Here is a 24,658-nt window from a genome sequence, read left to right on the forward strand (position 1 = left end):
CACTCTGCATGACAGTCTCTATGTCCATCCACCTCGCTACAAATAACTCAATTTTGTTTCTTTTTATGGCTGAGTAATATTCCATTGTATATATGTGCCACATCTTCTTTATCCATTCATCTGTCAATGGACACGTAGGTTCCTTCCGTGTCAGGTCTATTGTAAATAGAGCTGCAATGAACATTTTGGTGCATGACTCTTTTTGAAATATGGTTTTCTCAGGGTATATGCCCAGTAGTGGAATTGCTGGGTCGTATGGTAGTTCTATTTTTAGTTTTTTAAGGAACCTCCATACTGTTCTCCATAGTGGCTGTATCAATTTACATTCCCACCAAAAGTACAAAAGGGTTCCGTTTTCTCCACACCCTCTCCAGCATTTATTGTTTGTAGATTTTTTGATGATGGCCATTCTGACCAGTGTGAGATGATATCTCATTGTAGTTTTGATTTGCATTTCTCTAATGATTAATGATGTTGAGCATTCTTTCATGTGTTTCTTGGCAATCTGTATATCTTCTTTGGAGAAATGTCTGTTTAGGTCTTCTGCCCATTTTTGAATTGGGTTGTTTGTTTTTTTGGTATTGAGCTGCATGAGCTGCTTGTAAATTTTGGAGATTAATCCTTTGTCAGTTGATTCATTTGCAAATATTTTCTCCCATTCTGAGGGTTGTCTCCTCGTCTTTTTTATGTTTTCCTTTGCTGTGCAAAAGCTTTTAAGTTTCATTAGGTCCCATTTGCTTATTTTTATTTCCATTTCTCTAGGAGGTGGGTCAAAAGGATCTTGCTGTGATTTATGTCATAGAGTGTTCTGCCTATGTTTTCCTCTAAGAGTTTGATAGTGTCTGGCCTTACATTTAGGTCTTTAATCCATTTTGAGTTTATTTTTCCATATGTTGTTAGGGAGTGTTCTAATTTCATTCTTTTGCAGGTAGCTGTCCAGTTTTCCCAGCACCACTTATTGAAGAGGCTGTCTTTTCTCCATTGTATATTCTTGCCTCCTTTATCAAACATAAGGTGGCCATATGTGCGTGGGTTTATCTCTGGGCTTTCTATCCTGTTCCATTGATCTATATTTCTGTTTCTGTGCCAGTACCATACTGTCTTGATTACTGTAGCTTTGTAATATAGTCTGAAGTCAGGGAGCCTGATTCCCCCAGCTCCATTTTTCGTTCTCAAGATTGCTTTGGCTCTTTGGGGTCATTTGTGTTTCCATACAAATTGTGAAATTTTTTGTTCTAGTTCTGTGAAAAATGCCAGTGGTAGTTTGATAGGGATTGCATTGAATCTGTAGATTGCTTTGGGTCGTATAGTCAATTTCACAATGTTGATTCTTCCAATCCAAGAACATGGTATATCTCTCCATCTGTTTGTATCATCTTTAATTTCTTTCATCAGTGTCTTATAATTTTCTGCGTACAGGTCTTTTGTGTCCTTAGGTAGGTTTATTCCTAGGTATTTTATTCTTCTTGTTACAATGGTAAATGGGAGTGTTTTCTTGATTTCACTTTCAGATTTTTCATCATTAGTGTATAGGAATGCAAGAGATTTCTGTGCGTTAATTTTGTATCCTGTTACTTTACCAAATTCATTGATTAGCTCTAGTAGTTTTGTGGTAGCATCTTTAGGATTCTCTACGTATAGTATCATGTCATATGCAAACAGTGACAGCTTTTACTTCTTCTTTTCCGATTTGGATTCCTTTTATTTCTTTTTCTTCTCTAATTGCTGTGGCTAAAACTTCCAAAACTATGTTGAATAATAGTGGTGAGAGTGGGAAACCTTGTCTTGTTCCTGATCTTAGTGGAAATGGTTTCAGTTTTTCACCACTGAGAACGATGTTGGCTGTGGGTTTGTCATATATGGCCTTTATTATATTGAGGTAAGTTCCCTCTATGCCTACTTTCTGGAGGGTTTTTATCATAAATGGGTGTTGCATTTTGTTGAAAGCTTTTTCTGCATCTATCGAGATGATCATATGGGTTTATCCTTCACTTTGTTAATATGGTGTATCACATTGCTTAATTTGCGTATTGAAGAATCCTTGCATTCCTGAGATAAACCCCACTTGATCATGGTGTATGATCCTTTTAATGTGCTGTTGGATTCTCTTTGCTAGTATTTTGTTGAGGAATTTTGCATCTGTGTTCATCAGTGATATTGGCCTGTAGTTTTCTTTCTTTGTGACATCTTTGTCTGTCTTTGGTATCAGGGTGATGGTGACCTCATAGAATGAGTTTGGGAGTGTTCCTCCCTCTGCTATATTTTGGAAGAGTTTGAGAAGGATAGGTGTTAGCTCTTCTCTAAATGTTTGATAGAATTCACCTGTGAAGCCATCTGGTCCTGGCCTTTTCTTTGTTGGAAGATTTTTAATCACAGTTTCAATTTCAGTGCTTGTGATTGCTGTGTTCATATTTTCTATTTCTTCCTGGTTCAGTCTCTGAAGTTTGTGTATGTCTAAGAATTTGCCCATTTCTTCCAGGTTGTCCATTTTATTGGCATATAGTTGCTTGTAGTAATCTCTCATGATCCTTTGTATTTCTGCAGTGTCAGTTGTTACTTCTCCTTTTTCATTTCTAATTCTATTGATTTGACTCTTCTCGCTTTTTTTCCTGATGAGTCTGGCTAATGGTTTATCAATTTTGTTTATCTTCTCAAAGAAGCAGCTTTTAGTTTTTTAGTTTGATCTTTGCTATCGTTTCCTTAATTTCTTTTTCATTTATTTCTGATCTGATCTTTATAATTTCTTTCCTTCTGCTAATTTTGGGGGTTTTTTGTTCTTCTTTCTCTAATTGGTTTAGGTGTAAGGTTAGGTTGTTTATTTGAGATGTTTCTTGTTTCCTATGGTAGGATTGTATTGCTATAAACTTCCCTCTTAGAACTGCTTTCGCGGCATCCCATAGGTTTGGGTCATCGTGTTTTCATTGTTATTTGTTTCTAGGTATTTTTTGATTTCCTCTTTGATTTCTTCAGTGATCTGTTGGTTATTAAGTAGTGTATTGTTTAGCCTCCATGTGTTTGTATTTTTTACAGATTTTTTCCTGTAATTGAGATCTAGTCTCATAGCGTTGTGGTCGGAAAAGAGAGTTGATACTATTGTAATTTTCTTAAATTTACCAAGGCTTGATTTGTGACCCAAGATATGATCTATCCTGGAGGATGTTCCATGAGCACTTGAGAAGAAAGTGTAGTCTGTTGTTTTTGGATGGAATGTCCTATAAATATCAATGACATCCATCATGTTTAATGTATCATTTAAAGCTTGTGTTTCCTTATTTATTTTCATTTTGGATGATCTGTCCATTGGTGAAAGTGGGGTGTTAAATTCCCCTACTATGATTGTGTTACTGTTGATTTCCCCTTTTATGGTTGCTCCTATGTTGGGTGCATAAATATTTACAATTGTTATATCTTCTTCTTGGATTGATCCCTTGATCATTATGTAGTGTCCTTCTTTGTCTCTTGTAATAGTCTTTGTTTTAAAGTCTATTTTGTCTGATATGAGAATTGCTACTCCAGCTTTCTTTTGATTTCCATTTACATGGAATATATTTTTCCATCCCCTCACTTTCAGTCTGTATGTGTCCCTAGGTCTGAGGTGGGTCTCCTGTAGACAGCATGTATATGGGTCTTGTTTTTGTATCCATTCAGCCAGTCTATGTCTTGGTTTGAGCATTTAAATCATTTACATTTAAGGTAATTATCGATATGTATGTTCTATTACCATTTTCTTAATTGTTTTGGGTTTGTTACTTTAGGTCTTTTCCTTCTCTTGTGTTTCCTGCCTAGAGAAGTTCCTTTAGCATTTGTTGTAAAGCTGGTTTGGTGGTGCTGAATTCTCTTAGCTTTTGCTTGTCTGTAAAGGTTTTAATTTCTCCATCAAATCTGAATGAGATCCTTGCTCGGCAGAGTAATCTTGGTTGTAGGTTTTCTCTTTCATCACTTTAAATATGTCCTGCCACTTCCTTCTGGCTTGCAGAGTTTCTGGTGAAAGATCAGCTGTTAACCTTATGGGGATTCTCTTGTGTGTTATTTGTTGTTTTTCCCTTGCTGCTTTTAATATTTTTTCTTTGCATTTAATTTTTGATAGTTTGATTAATGTGTGTCTTTTCGTGTTTCTCCTTGGATTTATCCTGTATGGGACTCTCTATGCTTCCTGGACTTGATTAACTATTTCCTTTCCCATATAAGGGAAGTTTTCAACTATAATCTCTTCAAATATTTTCTCAGTCCCTTTCTTTTTCTTTTTTTCTTCTGGGACCTCTATAATTCGAATGTTGGTGTGTTTAATGTTGTCCCAAAGGTCTCTGAGACTGTCCCCAATTCTTTACATTCTTTTTTCTTTATTCTGCTCTGCAGTAGTTATTTCCACTATTTTATCTTCCAGGTCACTTATCTTCTGCCTCAGTTATTCTGCTATTGATCCCTTCTAGAGTATTTTTAATTTCATTTATTGTGTTGTTCATCATTGTTTGTTTGCTCTTTAGTTCTTCTAGGTCCTTGTTAAACGCGTCTTGTATTTTCTCCGTTCTATTTCCAAGATTTTGGATCATCTTTACTATCATTATTCTGAATTCTGTTTTAGGTAGACTGCCTATTTCCTCTTCATTTGTTTGGTCTGGTGGGTTTTTACCTTGCTCCTTCAACTGCTGTGTGTTTTTCTGTCTTCTTATATTGCTTAACTTACTGTGTTTGGGGTCTCCTTTTTGCAGGCTGCAGTTCATAGTTCCCGTTGTTTTTGGTGTCTGTCCCTAGTGGCTAAGGTTGGTTCAGTGAGTTGTGTAGGTTTCCTAGTGGAGGGGACTAGTGCCTGTGTTCTGGTGGATGAGGCTGGACCTTGTCTTTCTGGTGGGCAGTTCCACATCTGGTGGTGTGTTTTGGAGTGTCTGAGGCCTTATTATGATTTTAGGCAGCCTCTCTGCTAATGGATGGGGTTGTGTTCCTGTCTTATTAGTTGTTTGGTGTAAGGTGTCCAGCACTGTATTGAGTTGAGTGGAGCTGGGTCTTGGCATTGAGATGGAGATCTCTGGGAGATTTTCGCCATTTGATATTACATGGAGCTGGGAGGTCTCCTGTGGACCAGTGTCCTGAACTTGGCTCCCCCACCTCAGAGGCATAGCCCTGATGCCTGGCTAGAGCACCAAGAGCCTGTCATCCACATGGCTCAGAATTAAAGGGAGAAAAAGAAAAGAAAGAAAGAAAGAAGACTATAAAATAAAATAAAATAAAGTTATTAAAATAAAAAAATAATTATTAAAAAAATTTTTTTAAGTAATAAAAAAATTTTAAAAAGAAAGAAGAGAGCAACCAAACCAAAAAAGAAATCAACCAGTGATAACAAATGCTAAAAACTATACCAAAAAAGAAAAAAGAAAAACAAAAAACATAAAAAATGGACAGACAGAACCCTAGGACAAATGGTAAAAGCAAAGCTGTATAGACAAAATCACACACAGAAGCATACACATACACACTCATAAAAAGAGAAAAAGGGAAAAAATGTATATGTCATTGCTGCCAAAGTCCACCTACTCAATTTGGGATGATTCATTGTCTGTTCAGGTATTCCACAGATGCAGGATACATCAAGTTGATTGTGGAGATTTAATCCGCTGCTCCTGAGGCTGCTGGGAGAGATTTCCCTTTTTCTTCTTTGTTCGCACAGCTCCCGGGGTTCAGCTTTGGATTTGGACCCACCTCTGCGTATAGGTCGTCTGAGGGCATCTGTTCTTCGCTCAGACAGGACAGGGTTAAAGGAGCAGCTGATTAGGGGGCTCTGGCTCTCTCAGGCCGTGGGGCGGGGGGTAGGGTTACAGAATGCGGGGCGAGCCTGTGGTGGCAGAGGCCGGTGTGACGTTGCACCAGCCTGAGGTGCGCCATGTGTTCTCCCAGGGAAGTTGTCCCTGTATCATGGATTCCTGGCAGTGGCAGGCTGCACAGGCTCCCAGGAGGGGAGGTGTGGATAGTGACCTGTGCTCGCACACAGGCTTCTTGGTGGTGGCAGCAGCGGCCTTAGCTTTTCATGCGCATCTCTGGGGTCCATGCTGATAGCCGCGGCTTGTGCCTGTGTCTGGAGCTCCTTTAAGTGGAGCTCTTAATCCCCTTTCCTTGCGCACCAGGAAACAAAGAGGCAAGAAAAAGTCTCTTGCCTCTTCGGCAGCTCCAGACCTTTTCCCGGACTCCCTCCCGGCTAGCTGTGGTGCACTAGCCCCCTTCAGGCTGTGTTCACGCAGCCAACCCCAGTCCTCTCCCTGGGATCTGACCTCTGAAGCCGGAGCCTCAGCTCCCAGCCCCCACCCGTCCCGGTGGGGGAGCAGACAAGCCTCTCGGGCTGGTGAGTGCTGCTCGGCACCGATCCTCCGTGCGGGAATCTCTCCGCTTTGCCCTCCACACCCCTGTGGCTGCGCTCTCCTCCGCGGCTCCGAAGCTTCCCCCTCCGCCACCCACAGTCTCTGCCCGCGAAGGGGCTTCCTAGTGTGTGGAAACCTCTCCTCCTTCACAGCTCCCTCCCACTGGTGCAGGTCCCATCCCTATTCTTTTGTCTCTGTTTTTTCTTTTTTCTTTTGCCCTACCCAGATACGTGGGGAGTTTCTTGCCTTTTGGGAGGTCTGAGGTCTTCTGCCAGCGTTCAGTAGGTTTTCTGTAGGAGTTATTCCACATGTAGATGTATTTCTGATGTAGTTATGGAGACAAAGGTGATCTCCACGTCTTACTCTTCCGCCATCTTGAAGCTCCCTCCTATGGATTATTTAATTTCTCCATTTTAATTGACTAGAGGCGAATGTTTCCGACTGGCTCCCAGCCGTCAGCCCACCGCGCGCTCTTCTCAGTAGTACAGTATCTTTATTTCAAGCCCAGGATGTCTGGAAGCAAGCATAAAAGCAGCAGTGATATAGCTGGTACTGCTAAGAAGCACCAAGCAATAATGTTGGAAACAGAAGTGAAAATAATTGAGAGAGTGGAGCGAGGCGAAAAGATGGAATTGGAGGCCCAGAGAAAGGATGAAAAGAGACCAGAAGAAGAAGTAGCTGAAGAACCGAAGAGATTCACGACTCGGGAAATGGCATGGAGATTTTCTTCATTTGAGGAGGCACTGTTAGTTTTTGAGGTACAAGACCCAAATGTAGAACAGTGCACGAAGTTTGCAGCAGCCATTCAGAATGCAATCCAGTGCTGCCGTCTCATCTATGATGCGAAAAAAAAGAGCTATTACCCAGATATCACTGGATCATTTTTTCAAGAGAATAGATAGAATTGAATCCAGCAAGGATCCAGAACCTGTGCCATCAACGTCAGGCATGAGTGAAATTGCAGCTTGCCCTCCATTTCCTATTGCTGACGAACCTTCAGCTCTACCATCTCCCACCTCCTCTCCCTCCTCCAGTTAGTAACTCTTCTTGCCTGTTCACTAGATGCCAGCCCCTGTATGCCAGCTGTTGTACTGTACTACTGTACTTTTCAAGGTACTGTACTGTAGGATTAAAAATGTTTTATTTTTTGTGTTTGATTTTTATGTATTATTTGTGTAAAAAAGTATTATAAACCTATTATAGTACAGTACTATATAGCTGACTGTGTTAGTTGGGTACCTAGGCTTAGTTTGTTGGACTTACAAACAAATTAGACCTACGAAGGTGCTCTCAGAATGGAACTCGTTCGTATGTAGGGGACTTACTGTATCAGGACATTTATTTCAGTGTTGTTATTATTGCAAAAATTTGAAAAAAAAAAAGTAAATTCCCCCAGTAGAGAATGAATAGATAAATCATCATACAGATAGTATATTTTGCTGTAATTAAAAATAATGTTTTAAACATTTTAATAACATGAGAAATTGTTAACCATTTTATATTGAATAAAAAATGCCAGACATAAAATATGCAGCAGGATTTTTAAATTACATAATATTATATAATTATATATGTGTACTTACTTTTTATTTATTTCTGAAAGATATTATAAATGTGAACAAAATGTTAATGGAATTTTCCATGGTTAATAGAATCATAGTGGGTATATATTATTCTTTATAAATTTCAACATTTTTTTCTAAAAAGAGTATGCATTACTTTTGTAATCAGAAATATTGGTAATTAACATTAACCATTTTTATATAATTACTATATTAAAATTTTTCTATAATATGTTATATAAAGCCTTTAATTTGGTACATTGAAAATACTTTGAGAAGACTTGTGGTATAGCAACCAGGCCCATTGTGAATATCTAAAATCTAAATAAGCCCCTTTACTTTTTTTTTTTTTTTTGGTATGGCAGGGATCCCCAATCCCCGGGCCATGGACCTGTACTGGTCTGTGGCCTGTTAGGAACCAGGCCGCACAGCAGGAGGTGAGCAGTGGGCAAGGGACGAGCTAGTGAAGCTAGTGAATCTGTATTTACAGCTGCTCCCCATCACTCGCATTACTGCCTGAGCTCCTCCTCCTGTCAGATCAGCGGCAGCATTATAGTCTCATAGGAGCTCAAACCCTACTGTGAACTGTGCATGCAAGGGATCTAGGCTGCGTGCTCCTTATGAGAATCTAATGCCTGATGATCTGAGGTGGAGCTGAGGGGTGATGCTAGCACTGGGGAGCGGCTGCAAATACAGATTATCATTAGCAGAGAGGTTTGACTGCACAGACACCATAATAAATCAATTGCTTGCAGACTCATATCAAAACCCTATCAGTGAGTGGCAAGTGACGATTAAGCTGCATCTTACAGAGTAGACTGGACATAAGCAACACATTTGGGGTGTCACTGTCTCACATCACCTCCAGATGTGAGACAGATGGGACCATCTAGTGAGACTAGATGGGACCATCTAGTTTCAGGAAAACAAGCTCAGGGCTCACAGTGAGTCTGCATTATGGTGAGTTGTATAATTATTTCATTATATATTACAATGTAATAATAATAGAAATAAAGTGCACAATAAACGTAACACACTTGAATCATCCTGAAACCATCCCCCACCCTAGTTCATGGAAAAATTGTCTTCCGTGAAACTGGTCCCTGGTGCCAAAAAGTTGGGGACCGCTGTCGTATAGCACTTAGCATGTCACAATTCTATACTTACTGGAGTCTGACAATTAGATTTCATTTTCAGGATAGCTTATGTTTTGTTTCAGTAGAGTTAGGGTTTTCTTTTTTTTTTTTTTGGTATTGCCACAATAGACCTAATTCATAGGTAGTACTTTTACCCTTTATAACTGGCTTTAGCTCTATCGTACTTGATTCAGAAGGAAGTTGTGATCTTTGGCTGGTTTCTCAGTCTGAGACATTGCAGCTCAAGTCTACTTAAACACTTCAACCTGCTTCTTGTCATCTAAACTGTGAGTTTTGATCATATTTAAGACAAGAAATTCTGTTTCTTGTTTATTTTTTTCATACCCTTACTTTGATGGACCGGACTTATTTGACATGAACTTTGAGTGACTTTTGTAAACCTTCGTTTAGTCTATCTCTTCTTAGTTGTCTGTGAGTGCCTTTGGCGAATAGAAGCAACCTAACTGTATTAAACCACCAAAAACACTAGTCTAGTTCAAGGACACCTTGTTTGATTACAGATGTTCAAGTCAGTCTCTTTTCCTCTAGAGCGAAATTTAAAAAATTGTATTTATAGGCTTTAAGTGATTGGTACAAAAGTTGTTTCCAGATGGATTGATACCAGCCCCTTCCTTTAAGTTCTCAGTTCTTCGAAATATATTTGGGGAAATCCATCTAATGCATTGAACATATATTATATGTTGAAGCTTTGGCAGCAAAAGGTTGTTGACTTTTTTCCCCAACACTGATGCAGTATTTATCACTCTCCTGTGTATTTGTCTCTATGCTGTGTATTACAGATACAAAGATAACAAAATAGCTCTAGCTTCAAGGAGTCATGTTCTGATGCAGGATACGGACACATAAACGTATACTACTGATTCCATAAGTACTGTGAACATAAAGGGATATATGCACAGGGTGTATGAGAAAAGGGAGGTACAAATCAAATCAGAACCCAGGAGTTCATGTGTTATTTCAGAACGATTAAAAAATCCTTCCTTAGACCATATTTTATGTTCATTTTCATCAACAGTAGGACAAGATTTATTCTTTTAGACACGATTATTCATTTAATTTCATTTCCAACATACAATACCTTCTTTTCATCACCATCATTTAATAGTGAACTAGGTTCAAGAATGTGGGAAGTGAAGTTTGCATTGGTAAAAGATGGAAGAGATTTAATTTCCCTTAACATAATTACAATTGAACTCTGCCTTGTGCTGCCTACTGTCTTTTTTATTTATGGTAGTGATTGTTTTGTATATACATTTCAAACCAAAACTTTTCTCTTTGTTTGGGCTTTTGATTCTTTCACCACTTCAGTCTGCAGCTGGCATGTACTTAATCTTTTATTAGAATTTGCAATGATTTTGCAGAATGGCATGGGCAAAATTTCTACCACAGACTCAGGCAGAATATTTCACTAACTTTTCCCATGAAAAAGTAAATCATTTAGCCCTGAGAATTTTGCATTTAAAAGTCTAAGAAAAATTTTGCACATTACAAAATCACTTTGAATTTTAAAGTTATTCTGATTTGATAACAATATATATGGAATATCAGTTAGTTCACATGTTCACATGTTTGAAACTGCTAATTGAGTTTTCCTAGTTTTGAAAGCACATGTACATCCTTATATAGAGATGATGATCAGTAGTTATTTGAAGATGATGGTAATATTTTTCTAAGATTGTTTTATTTGTTATTAAATTACTAATCCAACCAATATGGAATTGGCAGGTTTTGGCACAATTTGGACAGATGTTTCACCTTTTGGAAGTTCAATTTAAATGCTCTACTTGCTATTTCAAGCTGTTCCATTTTCATGATTTCATTATAGGGATGTATATAGTTCTTGCACATTCCAAATATCTTACCCTAATTACTTTATGCTTCCTTCTTTAGTAATCCAAACTATAGCATCTCATGCTCAGTATGTTTATTTCCAACTTCAACTGTAATGTCTTCCTTTGTTCAATTTAGAGAATAATTATCACCTGTAACCCACCACCTATGAGAACCTAGAATATTCAACACTAATGAGGTACTTAGAAAACTTTTCTTTAATTGTGATTTTATTTGTGACAGAGAAAAAGACTGGATCATAATTTTTTTATATTTTTAAATGATAAAGTATATGGTGTTACTTGACACATACAAATTACTAAGACATATTAGTATCTTCTATCCTCAATTATAGAAGAGATAAGAGCCAGTGGCATTGAAAATAGTATATGCATACCTTTGGTGGAAGGAGGGTGAAAAGAGGTTCCATTGGTCACATTTATTTTTTATTATTACATTTATTATGTTGTCTATTTTTGTATGTCTTACATTACATATAATATATTTATATAGATTTATAATAATTTAATTTTCTTGATTGGTACATCAACAGAGTTTGGAATAACACTGGATTAGATTAGTTTTGCTCAAACATCGGTCCCTCACTCTTTCATGAATTTTGCTATATTTGACTAGCACTAAAGACAATTTTAATGCACTGCTGAAAAGGACACAGTGAAGGGCTTGGAAATTCAGAAAGTGAAAACCCATACTAGACAGACAATGCATAGATATATAAATGATAGATGGATTGGTGGGTGGATGAATGGGTAGATAGATAGATAGATAGATAAATAGATAGATAGATAGATAGATAGATAGATAGATAGATAGATAGATCGATCAATCGATCGATCTAAATCACCTTTCTCAGAAGACTTTCAGCTAAACCATATTTAATTAACACTTGGAACATTTATGGTCACCCTCAGTACCACACCAGTAATTCGTGTGTTCTATGTAAACTGGATTAGAATGCCCCTACCTTATTTTCTACTTTGTCCTAAAAAATGATATACCTGGATATGAATTATAGTATGCTATTGATATTTGTATAATACACATTAAAATAAATACATAACTATAAAAATAATATAATTTGAAGCCAATGCCATCTAAAAATATCCTCCTCATTCACTCTCAGTACACATATTCCATTCCACACTCAGAGTAATTAACACTAAATGCCCATGTGGCTTGATGATCCCAGAGGCAGGTGTGTACAATGAACATGAGATGTGGCAGAGATCTTCCTCTTACTTCTGTCATATACTAGCTTTAAGTCATTGAGCAAATGACTCACATTCTCTGAACTTCAGATTTCACTGCAAAGTGAAGATGGTAATGCTTACCCTGAAGGAGAGTAATGAGAATTTGACACCGTATAGGGGACTACCTCAGTGTTAGGCACGTAGTAGGTACTCAGTAAATTAGAGCCACTAGCTGCTATAACTATTAGTGTCCTTGTGTTTGCATTTCCACTTGGTCAGAGTAACTTTTTAATATTGATGCCATGAATCCAACCTTACTTAATAAGCTTCCATGTGCTGTCCTATCTTCCCTCTGTGTTGAAAGCCTGGATTTATGACTGTGGCAAACCAGGAAATTAATTTCAGATTCAATTTTGCAATCTCCAATATTCCTTTCTTCAGGTATCTAAATGTTGATTTTCTACATCGATGTTCATATACCACATATGAGGAAATGATCTGGTATCTATCCCCAAAATTGTTGCTAGATCTCAGTGCTCAAAGCTAATATTGAGTCCTCTCAGACTCATTACTCCAAGTTTCTGAGTTCCTTGAACTTCATCTAAGGTGGATACACATATCAGTCTTTCTCATTCCCCTTTCAAAATGAAATTTCCTTTCAGCCTTCTTCTCTGCCCAAAGCAGGAAACAACTCTCCTACTCCCCAGCAGTTCTCACTGTTTTCACAATATTAGGAAGCACTGTCTGCAATTTGGAATCATTTTGGCTTATTATAAGGGCTCATACTGTACTTCATTAGCAGGGCTGCTGTGAAATTATGAAACATTTTGGTGAAAATTACAAGATACTTAGACTTGTTTCTTGCTGAAAATATGCAAAGCCCTTCAGGGAAGATACAGGCAGATGGTATTTGAGACATTTTTTGTTTTCCTATGTATTTGTAAACAAATACTATAAGAGTTTCAGAATGATCTTTAGGAAATCTAGTAGCAAATTAATATATGAACCCTCAAATTAAGGAAACTGTGATATCCATTTCCATCTTACCAGTCTTTTTCTTTCCTGTATTTAACGTTTTGAAAAGGTTTCAGAATTGATCCAAAATTGATTGTTGGAAAGCTCCAGAAAAGCAAAAGCAGCAGCCTCTTTTTTTTCCAGGTATAATTTTTGTAAGTCCTGTGTGCTCTATAATTAACACTACCAAAAATATTATTATTTCTCATGATATATAGCAATATTGCTTGTATCTACCCAGAAAATCTTAGGTAGCTCAAATCCACAGCCATCTAGAGGTGAATTGAATTATTCACTTATTTCCATTTAAAAGTCTAAAAATGTAATTTATATTCTTCGTGGGTTCTTTCTGAGGAAGGGCTGTGATTTTTGGAAGCTTACAGTTGCTACCCTGAGGACTTTATTGGGGAAAGTGATAGCACATGAGTAACTATGTATTCATAGTTTCTAGCTGCTTTGGCCATATATCACAAGCATCTAAGGCAAGAAATTATTTACTGGTTGTAATAGAGTTCAAACGGGACTCTCATGCAAATCAAGGAGGTATATTCTGAAAGTATAAATCATCTATATCCCTCCACTAATTGATTTACACTGTTCCCTTCTACTTTGCCTAATGCTATTTCCCCTTGTTCTCATAGCAGTCTGCCTTCTCATTCTGTTCTCTCATTTTCCAATTTTGTTTACAGAAAGGCAGAGAAAAGGTCCAAATGAGTTGTCTGATCACCAGAAAATGTTTCTAAGGGGTACGAAGTGGAAATAAAACACCTTTTAGAGCACACCTTTGAAGATATGTTGTTGATAAGCAATTTTATTTTAGTACAAGACATTTAATTGTATTTTGACATTCAGATTAATTTTCTCTGGTTGAAGTTGAACACAAATACAGGGAGAAAACATTCTATTTTAGTGAAAAAGGTTAAGGTAGTGAATCATATTGTTTTTCTGACTTTTACAAATAGACATAGTCATTTTCCCCAGTATTCTCATAAGAATTGAAGTCATAAATTGAATTGCCCAGTCTTTTTCTTTATCTCTCTCCTTCGCTGTATTTCCCTCATATTCTCATATTTACACAGATATACATGTCAGAAATTGCTGGGAGTTTATGAAGAGGTGTATTGACCATGAAGATGCTCCTAATGTCATGGACGGTAGCCAGGTGTCCCTCTTAAAACTGGTTGCTGTTGAAGGATGGGCTCCACATTCTTTACAGACTGTCCACATGGGTAGAATCTAGTGAAAATCATTCTTATTTAGTACCAGGCATTTCAATGTGAAGAAGGGACAGTCTCATCTATTGAACAACTGACCATCTAGAGGGGGAGATAATTACAATATAGTTCTCTAAGTCTTTAGTACAAAACTAAAGTTTTTAAAAATGGTTTAAAGAATGCAGTACTGAAAGCCTCTTCCAGGATGACATGAATCCTTTCTTCATTTGTTTATACCCTGCTTTTGAATTTGAGTGACTTAATTTATTAAAAAACATTCTTGAGGTGAAATTTTTTAGCTTGCCGCAGAGCCTCCTAATTGCCTCAACTCCCAGTCCACACTTTTCTACTTTGTCCTTAAGTAACCAATAAAATGTTTTAAAAATACCCTGCAGAAATCATGAAACATCATGCCAATGGACTGAGGAAGATGAATACACTTATTCCAGACCCAGAAGACCTAGACTGTAACCCACTTTCCTCTGTTCTTCACAGGAACATAAAAGCACCTGGCGATACCACACTCATCGTCCCTCTTTGCCTCTCCTATGCAGAAAAATAATTGTAGGTGCATTACATACCTTTTCCAGAAAACAGTTCCCTGGTACCTCCCTCTTTTTTTTTACTCCTTTCCTGAAAAGCAAAATCAACTGCTTAAAGTTCACTCACATAAATAGAAAGGATATCCAGACAGTATCCAGAAAGTCCTGGAAATAGAAACTTGGTTTCTTCAGAGGGTATATATATATATTTTAAATTTATTTAATTAATTAATTTATTTTTGGCTCTGTTCAGTCTTTGTAGCTGCGCGGGCTTGCTTCTAGTTGCGGCGAGCAGGGCCTGCTCTTCATTGAAGTGCGCCGGCTTCTCATTACTGTGGCTTCTGTTGTTGCGGAGCGTGGGCTCTAGGCACGCAGCCTTCAGTAGTTGTGGCTCGCGGGCTCTAGAGCGCAGGCTCAGTAGTTGTGGCGCACGGGCTTAGTTGCCCCGCAGCATGTCGGATCTTCCCAGACCAGGGCTCGAGCCCGTGTCCCCTGCATCGGCAGATGTATTCTTAACTACTGCGCCACCAGGGAAGTCCCCCAGAGGGTATATTTGTTTAAGAAAGATGGAAAGCATTCATGATATAATTACCTGTAATACCGTAAGAACAAAAAGTGGCTTCTTTGGCACCCAGTGCACACGTCCCAGAAAATAAAGCACCTTAATCTTGTGCACTTTATGAAGTTTGCCAACTCAGGTTGTCAAACTTGGGAGCTTAGAAGTACCCAACTACTTTGAGTTAGTGGATTTGTCACCCGATAATGAAAATTCTGCTTCAAAAACAAAATTATACTCTACAAATATGACTTTGAACAATAGTGATGAATAGTTTCTGAAGAGGAATCACAACTCCAGCTTCAAAGAATTGAGCTTGACTAAACCATGCTGAAACAATACGCCTGAGACACAGCGGCAGAAGATGGCTCTTCCTATTGTGCGGAACTCTTCATAGCTGACTCAGGACCAACAGGTGCATGAGATCACATCCAGGCATCTTGACATCTTGAGGAGATCCATATTTAGCCTTCGGGCTCTCGAATTTTTCTGAAACAGGATACAGCCTCTCATTTCTGAAATAAAATGGGGTGGGGAGAAGGGGGTGGAAATTTTAGAATTGTGAATATATTGAGTGAAGAGACTTAAAAATGATCTCAGGCATCCCCCTTATTTTATAGATTGTGAAAAAACAGAACCCAAATCAATGAGCCACACCATTAAGTCAGGGCCTAATCATTATATGGTCCATTCATTTAGTGAATATGTATTACGTGTCTGCTTTATGCCAGGCATTATTCTAGGTTCTGGGGATAAAGTAGTAAACAAAACAACATCTTTCTCCGACTGGGCTTGCTTTGAGTGGGGAAAAGCGACAAACAAATACACAAGTAAATATATAGTATATATGAGAATGATTAGTGCAATGAAGAAAAATAAAGTGGCAGATAGGGAAGAGGGAGATAAGGAGGTAGGGGAAAGTTATTTTCTTCAGTGTCTTCAGGGATGGCCTCAGTACCATTTAAGTGAAAACTGAAAGAAGTGAAGAAGTGGGCTGTGTAATTATCTCCTCATTCCTTTTTCAGCACTTTCCCACTAAACCAGGCTATTTTTTGATTGCTTACAACCATTAGAATCTTCAATTCTATGAAACTAATGCAGACTTTGTATCATTGACAGTGTGACCATAGAGGAGGCCACCGTTCTTCAGTCCAAGGTGCTCCAGAAGTAGCTCTCCTGTAGAGACCGTACTCCTAATCACCTGAACTAACGAACACCTCACTAGGTCTTCATTCTCCTTGATATCCCCATCACTGTAGATTTCACCTTTTATGAAATGCTTTTCTATCTTGGATATTGAGAAACTACACAACTCATATTTTCCTAATGACTCTCCAAGGCATGCTCTCTTTTGCTCTCTTCTTCACCAATTCCCTGACTTCATTTGGCCCATCAGTGGAAATTATCTCATAATATTCTGTGAGCCACCTCTCTTCTTTCTCTACCATCCTCTGTACTGGCTGAAATTCAAGCTTTGTGACTAGATTGCATGGGTTTGAAACCCTGACTCTGACACTTCCCAGCTAAGTGATTTTGTGGAATTTACTTAACCTTTTGTTCCTCCCTTCCCTTGTCTGTTAAATAAGCACAATAATAATATCTACCTTCCAGGGTTGTTGTGTGGATTAAATGAGTTAATTTATGCAAAGCATTTAGGACAATCCCTGGCATACAAAATGTGCTCAATGTGTGTTAGCCATTATTATTAGTCCTTAAATGTCGCCTCTTGTAGATTACAGATTTTTAAATTAACATTTCAAGTTCTCAATTCTGTTCTAATATTTATCTTCATATTTCCTAATTTATGTTGAGAATGTCTTCCTAGATCAAAACCAGTACCTCAAATTACCATGTAATTACCAAACTTCACTATTTATTCTTCTCCAAATTACACGTTTCTTGTTTCCTGGACCATCATATCGTTCCTTTTCTTATACTGTTCTCTACATACAGAGAAAAGAAGTCTAAGTCAGAATACGCCAAGAAAAACAATCCTAAATGGGGATTTTTTTTCTTCAGAATTGCCTCATTTATTTTTAAATAAAATTTAAAACCTAATACCTAAATAGGTAATTATTAATAATGTTTTATACTAAAATGAATATCTTAAAACTCGATCTAGAAGCAGGATGTGACAAATGAAATGCTGGGTTATAGGTCAAGTAAGGAAAGGCAGTACACAACTTTTATTTCGCCTTTTTTTTTCCCTTTTCCTTTGCTTAATATTTCTGTTTTGTTTCACTCAGTTATGGTTGCTAAAGTGAATGAACATCTTTGTTTTTGTAAATCAATATTTATAAATCTACAAACATATGTGTACATATCTATAAAATGAAGAAAATGTATTTACCAGGAAATCTCAAGAATTTCTGGTAATAATAACTTTCAGAGTGAGAAAATGGTACACTTGCTGGTACAGGTGCTATGAACTTGCTGGGACCCCAACCATTATCAAAGCAGCCTGCATGACTCATGAGTGGCCGCAGATATCCTGGAAGCCACTTCCAGCCAGGAAGCACATAAAAGATCAGAGGAAACAAAAGGAAGTGAGAAAAAGAGGGATAGACTTTTCATGGTTGCCTGTGAAATACGAGAACCCAGAACGTGTGCCTGCTAAGAACTGTGTGTGATACGTGTAAGACCCTGCGCTGGCCTCTTTAGGAATATGTACCTATAATTACAGTCATGTTATATAGGGTTCTAGATGGGATTTGTGATTTCTTCAAGAGAAACTCCATGAAAAAACTGAACCGTGTATAACATACATAAACAGAAGTTATTAGAATGTAACCCTTTAAAAATTTTATTCTCTTAAGGCTTGAGATGAATGTATAATAACTAGTGGTATGAAGTCCCCTGTAACCAATGTTTACTAAAATCCTAGTCCAGAAATCAGTATCCAAACACATACAGGTAAATATAAACTATATGACTGACAAGTCTCTTACAGTTCTGATTCTATACTGACCAGACTCAACTTCAAAATCAGTGACATTGAATACAGGAAGAGATGTATTTACCGGATGCTACAGGTACGTTTCAAAATTAGGCTTCTACTTAAAGACAAGTAGATGAATCAGAGAAATGTATAGGGTCAGCAGAATGACTAACATTAAACTGATTCCCATTTCCTTTCTTCCTTCCAACTTTTGCTAATATATCTGCTCCCTATTCTGCAGATGCTATCCGTTAGAAATAAGACTTCTGCACTCATCATCGATGATGTGACTGCCACAGAGAAAATCCAGGCCAGTTACAATGCATGGTACAAAGCTATCTAAAACACAAGTGTAGGCGTTTCAGCTTGGGTCTTATCTCATTTGAAATTGAAATATGTTTGCAATGCTTGAATGTGGGAAGATTAATTATCACCTCTGTTTCAAAATAAGCAGCAGTAGAAACCCATCACATGAAAATGTGGAAGTGACATTGTTGACAGCTAAAAAGAGAGGTTTTCAGCTGGAAAAGGGTGCAAACAGAAACAAATACATTCATATTTCTAATCTGCAGTCAAACAAAAAACGTGCTTGATAATGGTGAGCTTGCCTCAGAAAACCAGGGCCCCATTTTAGTTAGCACACTAAATGCAGCAAGATGAACCGTGGAGTTTTGCCTCCCAATTTTGTCAATGATCTTACATTTCCAAAGTCAGGCAGCTCTCACTTTTGTTTTTCCCCACTAAGAGAAGGGAAAACCTGCAAAGGCTCTCCGCTGACTAACAATGTGGCCTTAGGCAAAGAAATTGATCTCTCTAAGCCTCAGTTCCCCTGTCTATAAAATGGACATACTAAGTACATGCTTAACTCATAGAGTGGATGTGAGTCTATCGTGTATTGGTACAAACAATTAGGATAATATCTGGCATGCAGTAAGAGCTCAATAATTGTTAGCTACTGCTATTGCAAAGTTATTCCACTACCTTAATACAAGAAAAACAAAAATTCTTCCTTCCTATCTGAATGCAGCTCTATCTCAAGTAGTAAAGGTATTATCCTTTCTTCTTAAACTTCATTGATTATAGGAGATCATTTTGATGCTTCATTCTGGAAAGATACTTCCTGTTGTTTTAAGTGTCATGTCAGGACCCCCATAGTTAATATCAGGTCTTTAAGAAAGGTCTCTTGGGTCATTTGAGCACTGGCATTGTGAAGCCCAGGTCTCCTTACTGATCTCTTTTGTTAATAGGTAGGTTTGAAGTTAGTAAGTCTGCTGTCTGTACCATACATTAAGATAAAGATATGAAAATGGTATAAATTCAAATCATTTGGCTCCCTCCCCCGTCTCTATTTCTCTCAACTTACGTTGCACAATGACATAAAGTACCACCTTTGGAGGTGAGCCTCCCTCATGGTTAATCATCCCCATACGTGCTAAAATACCCCACACTATAATTTAACGTGAAGAACAGCTCGGGGTTGTGTTGAAACTGTCATGACTCACAGAAATCTACTAATTTTGTCCTATTCACCTTCATTCTACAACTTTGCGAGAATTTCTGCCAACATCGGCGAGGGTGGAGAGAGTGGGGAAAAAAAAGAAAAAAAGAAGCTCTTTGTGAAATGGCACCTCGAGTCTATCCCATTGATAGTGTCTTCCTGATTCCCCAGGCAAGCTCCTTCTGAGCTACTCTAAGCCCTCCAGAGACAATTTCTCTTATGAAAGTGAAGCTTCATTCTATCAGGCTCTCACATCTCCAACAACGGTAATCATTCCTGAAGCTGGAAGTGTTGTCTGCTCTCTTGATGTTGCTGGTGCTACAAGATGCAAACGAAGTCAGCTTGATTGTTTTAGGTCTGGATGAGTCTGGAGAGTATAGAGAAACATTTTAAAAGACTTATTTTGACTATCAAAGTGAGTCGATGTGACAGCAGTCGTCAGGGGAAAAATGTGCACCACGCAAACACACAAACATCCCACAGCAACCAGCTCCAGCTACTTTGCAGTAGCACATTAGAGGAGAAATTGCTTTCCTGAACATCAGTGAGAAAGAGGACAGTTCTCCAAGTTACTTAGGAAAAGATACAACCACAGAGTGGCATCCAGGATGACACAGAGGTCAAAGGGGTTTGGAAATAAACTCTTAAAGCACGTAATCTCATTGCAAGGAGGGTAATTTGGGTTAGGAAATTGGGGAATAACAAAGTGACATATAACAAAATAAAAGTAAAAGCGAAATTAACGACTAGTTATGGTAACATTTACTTGCTGAAAGCAGTTTGAGAGTTCAGCTCAACCACCTAAATATCTGAGTTTGTGAATGGAAAGCTATCTCGACGATTATGGTTATATTATGAGGTGCATTCTTAGATTTGTCATTCAGGTAAGAAAACTCCCATCAACCTGGCATGGCAACTGCATGACTCCTCACTAAAATGCATTAAATTAAAGATGGACTTTTGCTATTACTTCCAAATAATCAAATTTCTATTTAATCAGTTAGAAATGTCATATGATTACCATTTTCCAAGAGAAATTAAGTCTGCCAGCATTTATCCCAGCAAAATATTGATGTCTACCTAAACACAATTTGCATTTATCAGCTCTTTTTGTTAGAAAGTAGAGCAAAAAATATCTACTCACTTTGGCACAAACAAGTATTATTTGGAAATAATCATCCTCAATATGTTTCCAAGAGGTAGACACACTTGCTTGCTGTGTGATACGGAAACAAAATGGGGTAATTTCTTCCTATCACTTACAAAAGAGTTGTACAGAATTCTCTTTCAGATCATCTGGAGAGACTATATGAAATCGTATTTAAAAATACTTCTAAAAGAAAGTATTCAGAATACTTTTTTTCTGTATGTTTGTAGAAATTTCTTGCCTCTTAGTAGTTAGATTCCTACATCAGGCAACAAAACATGTTTTAGATTTATTATAGAGATAAATACCTTAAAAGATCATAAAGGTAACAAAAGTATAGTAGACATTCATCCTGTTTGAGAAGCATTCTTATGACTTTTAAGGCACATGCTCAGAAGCTTCTACCAAGAATATAGACTTCTCATAGGAAAGCCTGGGCTTCTTACCCACCTCGGGGTAACAGCTGGCCTGGGACCTGACCCTCTCCTCAATACTGGGAGGACAAGTTCAGGCAGGCCTGCAATGAAGTCCCTGATCCAGAATTCCAAACAAAAGAAAATTTGTCCCGAGATATTTTAGACAGAGTAGGCCTAATCCTACAGTCTTGATTTATCTCTGTTCTCTTCATGAATATGTATTCCTAGCATAACCTTCCTTATTATTTCACTTAGAGAGTCTGAATTCCAAGGTTAATTTTCTTCTCTCCAGGAATGATCTTTAGGTATAGCAGACCCTTCTAGTGGTCAGGGCCGTTGTGGTCGGTAGGGGCAGAAATGTAACTTGAATTAGGCCAATAAAAAAGACCTAATTGCCCCGTGTACATTTTCCCTTTGATGGTTTTGTTTTCATTGCAATAAACTGAACCATGAGTACAGCTATACATTGGGTTTTGTGAATCCTTCTAGCAGATCATCAAGGTGGTATTGAGGGCACCCAACCCAGCCTCTAACTTCCTAGCCACTCCCCTCAAATTCAGTTCAACTTTCCGAAATCTCTTGTATACCAGCCTATGGCCTATTTCCTGTCAGTTCTACACAGATCCCACATGCTCAGGGACTGTAAACCTGAATATACACCCAAAGTAGTGTTGGATTTAGAATAGCAGTTATTCTTTCTATGATAATTTGCCAGTAGAGTTAGTTGCCTAGATAAAGAAAATATAACCATATATTCTATATATAAAAATTTCAGTCTATATCCCTACTTAAGTAAACACATTTGATTATTTTACATGTGTAATTGATGCCCAAGTATTTATGTCATACACATATTTATAATACTTTTAGTCTAGAGAAGTTTTAAAGCAGGCATAACCAAGGTGCCTGCCTGAATCATACCCAAAAATAAAAAAATCAACAGAAACTTGTAGAATGCCTGATTTTTTTAGCAATGCTCATTTATAGTGAAATGTCCAAAATAAAATAACTGTAAGGTCTATATCAAAGTTACTGGGTGAGATGACTGATGAATAGAATTCTGTGTATAACCAAGCATTTAATCATGGTAGAATAAAGATATTTTTAGTCATGCAAAGAATCAAAGGGAATTCCCCGGTGGTCCAGTGGTTAGGACTCTGCACTTTCACTGCCAAGGGCCCGTGTTCGATCCCTGGTTGGGGAACTTAAGATCCCACAAGCCATGCGATGTGGCCAAAGAAAAAAAAAGAATCAAAAATATAACTTTCCTTTTACCCATCCTGTGGGCATGTGCTCACTAAAGTGAAAGAGTAAATCTAGAAAGAGAAAAAAATGGGATCCACAAAAACAGGGCAAAAAACAGTGACAAAAAAAAAAGGGCAAAGGAAATTCCTAAAATGAAGAGAAATCATTGGATAAATGCACAAGTCCTGCCAAACCATCAATCCAGCTGGAGCAGAAATATGGACACCTCTGGAAGTGATATCTTACAGAAGAATATGGAACCTTTAGTTTGTTGATGTGTTTGTCCCCAATGAAAAGAATTTGTCTCTTCTGTCAAAGAGCTTGAGGAATATTTTATGATCTAGCTGTTGAAAAGTTTCACAGGAGAAAGAAAGATCACTTTTAACTTATAGGAAGATAAAGTTTTGCAAGAAATAAATGTATTTGTAGTTTACTATATAGTTTAATGCTGAATTATATTTACATAGTTTAATATTATTATGATAAATACTGATTGAACCAAAATTTTAGATATCATTATTTTGAGATTTGGAGGAAGAAGGGTTTGTGTATGTGTGTGTAGAAAGAGAGAGGGTGGTGTCATAAATGAGTCAATCCTAATTTTCCATAATAGAGTATCAATAAATTATGTCATGCCTAATATTATAAAATCAAAGTATTACAGTCTAATCATATTTATAGAATTGATCAATTAAATACATGAAGAAATATCTAAAAGTGATGAGATTGGTTTCAGAGTGGGGTGGAGATGGGAAGAGGTGGGAAAGAGGACCAGAGGACTCCAGTTATTTATGATAAACCTTGGCTATACATATGTACGTGTATATACATATATACACACAAATATACATATGTACAAACATATATTTTTGTACATGTGCATATAAACATTTATATATAAATATAGGTGTATATTATATATTTTTAAAGAAATAAAGATTTGATTTTAGAAAACAAAAAGAAAAAATAAGCTAAATGCATTATGTAATTATTTACTATAGAAAAATAAATCATGAGAAAAAGCCCTAAGGAAAATAGAATTTAATAACAAATCAAAGCATAAGTAAGTTGGGAAGAGGAAAAACTATAGAGGAAGAATTTTTATGAAGAATATAATATTTAAAAAGATCTATGACTAATCTAATTTTAGTGTGATATAATTCATAACAAATTTGAATGCCTGGAGCAATATAGCATTCAAAAGTGATCCCCATTTTTCTCATGTCTCTTAAAGCAAATAAAAGGATCCAAGTGCATAGCTTTTCACAACCCTTACAAAAATTCCCTTTCTACAATACGTGTCTTCTCTAGAATGTTAGATCACTTGATACTCAGAGCCACTACACAGATCTAGTGCTGAGGATGATTCATTCCAGGGTCTTTGTCTTTGCCTCAGTATAACTGACACTAAATGACTCAAAATTCAGCCAGAAGTAGAAAACTAGTCGATTACAGCTCTTTCTATATGGTTCATTAAAATTTGGAAACCAAATAATTGGTTTGAAAGAAGCCAGCTTCCTCACTTGTGTCACTCAAGGCACAATTGTGAATTTCCAAGTAGGCCATGATAGACAGCTTCTTGCAGGTCTCTGGCCCACATGCCCACCTCAATTGTAGCAGACAAAAGAATTGACTGAGATAAGGCAGAAATACATATTTAAAAACAAAACATGTGACTTTAAATTAAAAGAAGAGGTGATCATTTAGAACGTTTAAATATTATATTCTTCATAAAAATTCGTTCTCTATAGTTTTTCCTCTTTCCAAGAAGAGGTGATCATTTAAACAATGATTATAAACACTGCAGTTCAGTGGTGGGGAAAAAAAGTTTAGAAGCCATATTTCCCATTAATTAGTGGAGGTAGTAAGTAGACATAAGAAAATATATTTTAATACCCAGGATTGAAATCAGGGTTTATCAGAAGGACCCAAGATCCAGGTAGCTGCATTGTACCACTACACAGATTCCATTGCACCATAG

At 37.3% G+C, this 24,658-nt stretch overlaps 1 long non-coding RNA gene across 1 annotated transcript in view; it reads right to left on the reverse strand.

Moving 5' to 3' along the window:
• Positions 1–24,658, reverse strand: part of LOC309664791 — a 324,842-nt gene that overhangs the window by 13,061 nt on the left and 287,123 nt on the right. The gene's annotated exons all lie outside the window — the stretch shown is intronic.

This window comes from Balaenoptera physalus (assembly GCF_965194825.1).
Source record: "Balaenoptera physalus genome assembly, chromosome: 7".
Classification (NCBI taxonomy): Eukaryota; Metazoa; Chordata; class Mammalia; order Artiodactyla; family Balaenopteridae; genus Balaenoptera; species Balaenoptera physalus.